Raw genomic sequence first — 5,351 nt, forward strand, 5'->3', positions numbered from 1 at the left:
CTCGATCCCCAGTAGAGCCCATGTAGAAGGCAGATGACCAATGATCTTTCTCATCATTGATGTTTCTCTCTCTCTGAAATAAAAATATATATATATATATATATATATATATATATATATTTTTAAAAAAGACAAACACTTTGTAAAAGCATGAAATGACATGTAAGTCAACTTTATTGGCTTAAAACTGGGTAAAAATCTACATATAAGATTTAAAAAATAAAAACAAAACTTCTCTTGACCAAAATTTCACCATGATTTGATGATCCTTAAGAGTTGTTGCCTTGCCTGCATTACTTTTAAGGCAACGAATCCTTGGCAATGTGTAAAGAGCAAACATAATTAATCTTTCCTCCCACTGAAACCACCGGCTGAACACAATCTTACAAGGGCTGGTAGGATGCAACATCCATTGTTCCCTGTTGCAGCCGCAGCACAGAAGCAATGCCTGGCACATGCAAGTGTTCAAAAAGTACTTGTTGAGTAAACAAACGAGTGAATAAATCTTTTTACTTATTATAATAATTCAAATGTTAAAAGTTGTTCGAGTTGCCTAAGTAGAAATGAATACATAGCTAACACTATCTGCCAAAAAAACACCCCACAACAGAAATGTCTAAATTATGTAGTATCTGACAAATGATGTGAACTACTGTGTTATTGTTTGTTTGCTTATGTTTACATTTTCTTCACAAAAATATAATTTTTGTTTTACAACTGTGGGACCAGTTAGGGGTGTGGCAGGTTCTGTGGGTTCACTCAACATCTGTTGGAGTTTCATTATGGTGCGTCTTCCTGGAATGCAGACACTACAAAGTTTAAAACAACATTTTCCAGACTCCTTTGCTGCTAGGGTTCCGAATGAGACTTAGGTTCCTGCAATCAAATGCATTCACCTGAGGCCTGAAAATGAACTGAGTTAAGAGAGGGAGAGCTTGAGGCATCTGTCTCGCTGGTCTTGATGATGGTTTAAGAGGGAAGCAGTTTGGTCTGGACCTGGAAGTAGAGGTAAGGCCTCCCTAATTTGGCAGGTAGCTTCCTGATGTGGAAGAGGTGGCCTGATTTCAGAGCCAGTGGCTCCTAGTAGTTACACACTGAATCAGCAGGTTGACAGACTCCCGTTCTTGGCAGGAGCAGTAGCCTCCTTCTCAGCCCGGTTCTGCAGTGTGGACTGGAGAGTTTTTCCTGGGAGATCAGCCTTGAGTCCCATCTAACAATATTGTGAGCCATTTAATGCCTTGCAATAAATCCCTTTCTGTCCAAAGGATTAGTTTTTTTCTCTGCCACTGACCCTAACCAAAGCAAGGGGCTGAAAATTACTATACAACTGACAAAATGATTTATGACTATGTAGATCATTAGAATACAGAGTACTTTAATATTTATGAAATATCACATACTCTATTGTCTGGGAGATCCAGTTTCAAACAAAAATATGTGCTCCTGCAACAATCTGTACATTGATTTAAAAAAAATAATCCTACCAAATTTGAATTCTATTGAAGTATTCTTCTGTTGTTTGCTAATGCTATTAGGACTGTGGTTTGCACGCAACAGAATTCTACTAGATTTAATCAAAAGGAAAACGAATTTATATAAGAATACAGACCTTTTCAGAGAACCCAAGGGCAAGGATGCATCTGGGCCTCAGGAATGGCCTGGAGCCAAGGACTATAGAGCCACTGAGAACCCAGGACGCCCTCTCACCACATCTCATCCTTGTTTCTCTCTGAATATATGCTTCATTCTTTCTCACTACTAATTTTCTCTGTATCCCAATTGGCAAAGCGAGGGGGGAAAAAAAGAAAGGGTGTCATTTCCACGTATATATCCTCAGTTTAAAAGGACAGACAGACAGACTGAATCAGGAATTTCCTAGGCTCAATTCCAGAGTCTTAAGGGAAGATATGAGTAGCCCATCTCAGTCAAAGTTGTACAGCTCAAAGGATGCCGTTCCCTTGTTTTATTAAGCAAAGGGCATCCCTGAGTACAACATTCTGTAGAACAGAATGTGAATGATGCTTATTGGAGTCGTACCACCATCCTGAACCAATCAGCTGAGCCTGGAGTCAGTGCCCTGACGTGGGAGCCTGGCAGTGGGTGCTCCGCTCCTGGAACCGCTGTGGGTGGCGGGCGGTGACCCATAGGAAGGGGAAGTCACCGTATCTGAAGGGATTTTTGGAAGCTCAGGAGACAATCTCATTGATGTCCATTACAAAAATTATATACTGATTTCATTTCATTTTATTATTTACATTTTTAAAATTGATTTTAGAGAGAGAAAGGAAGGGGAAGAGAGAGAGAGAGAGAGAGAGAGAGAGAGAGAGAGAGAAGAATTATATACTGATTTTAAATATAGTCAGCAAACTATAGCCCACAGGCCCAATCCAGTCTGCCCCGGTTTTTGTAAATACAGTTTTATTGGAACACAACCACACCCATTTGCTTGTGTTGTCTGTGACTGCTTTGTTCTATACTGGCAGAATCGAGCATAGAATTCATAAAGCCTACAATATTTGCTATCTGGCCCTTTACAAAAAAAGTCTGATGACCCCATATTAGACCCCTGCTACTCGAAATGAGGTCCGCAAGCTAGCAGACAGCATCACCTGGGAGCTTGTCAGGCCTCCACTCACAGGCCTTGGCAGGGCCATTTGGATATTTATAACATTATTTGTGGGCCATACAAAACTATCAACTTTAAAATTAGCCTGCCATATTTGGTCAAACATTTAACTACCTCACCCTTAATGCCTTGGCAGGGCCAGACCGAATGATTTCTCGGGCCATACAAGGACTGGACGTTCCCCACCCCTGGTACAACTACTGAATCAGACCTGTATTTTTTATTCCCTGGCAGCATTTTATTTGCATGTAGGTATTACTTCTCTAGAAAAAGAATCATAAGATTTTCTCTTCCTCTGTGTTTTTGTCTTGCTTCTTTGTGGTCCATGATGCTAGCTGAAGCCGTCAGTACAATGAAACCAAACGGATGAGAGAGGAGCAGGTTATTCTTCCATTTTTGTAGATCTTCAAGTTGCACATCAAATCTGGGGCTGATCACTGCACACCATGAGGTGCACAACAATTTTCCCAGCTCTGTGATCCATGACTTCAGATTCTCCAATGTAACTGCGCTTCATTGCCACAGCTAGAAATTGGACAATGACTTTGGAGCAGGGCCTAATAAGAATCCAGTGTCCGCCTCCCTCATTGGCATTGTGGATGCTCTTCAGAGCATCAGCCAGGACGTTCGTGCACACCATATGGCGGCACGGAAAGATGGCGATGGAACCTGCTTTTGAACAAGGTCCCAGGTGACTGGGAGGCACACTAAGGTTTGAGAAGCACTATATTCAATTCCTCAATAGGGACAATCACTATTATTGCAACTTTTATTTCACACAAGCCTTTTTTTGGGGGTGCAATTTCTCAGGCACATTAGACTAGTGTTTGCCCTGGGTTTGAAGTAGAGATTTTAGAGATTTTTTTTTTTTTTTTTTACCAGGTCAGGACAGAGTATCATTACCACCAGCCAGAATCAGCCCAGACAACGGAATACGGGCTAATTTCTTAGGTGCCTACTTATTCATTCAATCGTCACACATACTTATTGAGGGAATACTCTGTGCCAAGCATTGGACTACAGATGGTGAACACACTGGCACAGCCTCAGCTCTCATAGTTTGTGGACCTTTCACACACCATCTCATTTAATTCTTCCTATAACCTATGAGGCGGGCACTTTAATCCACATCAGGAAACTGAGGCTCAAAATCATACGCCAGTGAGTGGCAGAGCTGAAAAATCAAACCTTTGTCTATCACACCACCGTTTATGCTTTTTTCTATGCAGCACGGCCGGACATGATTCTAGGAGATTATCATCTAAATTAGGTTTACAGCCAGAGAGCCAGTGTTTTATAGATAAGAAACCAAGAATTCTTATCTCCTGCTTCCCAGTTACAGCCAAGATGCTGCTGCAGGACTGGGGCGGGCTGGAAACTAGAGGATCCGAGCTCCTCTCCTAAGACCTTCTCTTCAGAAGTGACAGACCTGCCACCCTCATGTGTGAGAGAGACAGATGATGACTCTGGTTCAATTATTCCTTCCAGACACTGGGGTGAGGGATTCACCTGAGGCCCTAGGATAAGATGCGAAAAGCACTGCCCTGGGGAGAGAAGGCGTCAGGGCTGACGCTCCTTCCTCCACAGGACTCTCAGGATGAACCCCATCCCCTGGGTCACCCTGCCATTCGGGCCTTCTCCCCCACCTGTTCTGTGCATCCCCTCAACTGACCAGCCCTCCTTCCTTGCCTTGACCCTCAATCATTCCATCGGACCCTCTTAAACTTCCATTCTGCAACCTACTAATAGACCTCTTGTTTATATTTAGATCCTCAACTGGAGGAGAGAGAGGAGGTGGGGAGACGGAGGTGTGAGAAATGGGAGGTCCAGGACACAAATTGCTTGATGGAGAGACATGTTGGGCTGGACTCCAGTAGAGAGGGTCGAGGATGAGGTTGAGGAAGTGGCTGGTTAGGGGAAGGAGGAAGGAAGTGCAGGGATGACAGGCCAGAAGAAGAAAAAGGAATGAGCCAAAAAACACACAAACATCAACACTATCATCCCCATTCCCATCTCAATAACAGCAACCTTAGGAGGTAGGTTCTGTTATTATCTCCAATTTATATTTGAGGTAACTGAGAAATAGAGGGGTTGGGCTCACTGTTGCCGGTCACCTGGCTGTAAGTGGTGGAGCCAAGATCGAAACCGAGGCAGGCTGGCTTCAAAGTCCATGAAGTCTCATAAGGGCATCTCACTGAAAACAACAAGACATGTTTCTCTTTAGATACCTCTGGTCCTGGCTGGCCTGCTTTTGTTCATTCAAGCAATACATTTTCTTAATAAGCAGATATTAATAAACAGTTATCTCAGTTCATCTACACAACCTAAATCAAAGCATCCAACATAAGCAGGTTTTTATTTTAAAAGAAAAACTGTCAGAATTAATATCTAAATCTAATAAATTTCTGGATTTCTTTCCAGCTCATTTCTGATTGGAGCGGAGGAAGAATTTAGTCTGGTTTTGTTACAGCCTCTGTGTGTTGGTTTTAGCACTTGTAAATAGTTCCAAACCTAAAGGTAATACAGGCACTCCTCACTTTAGTGCACTTGGCTTTATTGCACTTCCCAGATGTTTCTTTTTTTAAAATTGAAGGTAAGACCCTCTCCCAGCAAAAAAGATTACAACGGCCTTTATTGTGAGACTCGTTTTATTGTGAGACTCGCTTTATCGAGGTCAATGGTCACCTATGCTGCAATATCTCCAAGGTATGCCTGTACAAGGTTT

The 5,351-nt window shown here is 42.4% G+C and overlaps 1 pseudogene; it reads right to left on the reverse strand.

Annotated features, from left to right (window-relative positions):
- Positions 1-2,881: 2,881 nt before the first annotated feature.
- On the reverse strand, positions 2,882-3,266 carry LOC102426076 (annotated as a pseudogene).
- Positions 3,267-5,351: the final 2,085 nt, after the last annotated feature.

Source organism: Myotis lucifugus, unplaced genomic scaffold (assembly GCF_000147115.1).
Source record: "Myotis lucifugus unplaced genomic scaffold, Myoluc2.0 scaffold_8502, whole genome shotgun sequence".
NCBI classification, from domain to species: domain Eukaryota; kingdom Metazoa; phylum Chordata; class Mammalia; order Chiroptera; family Vespertilionidae; genus Myotis; species Myotis lucifugus.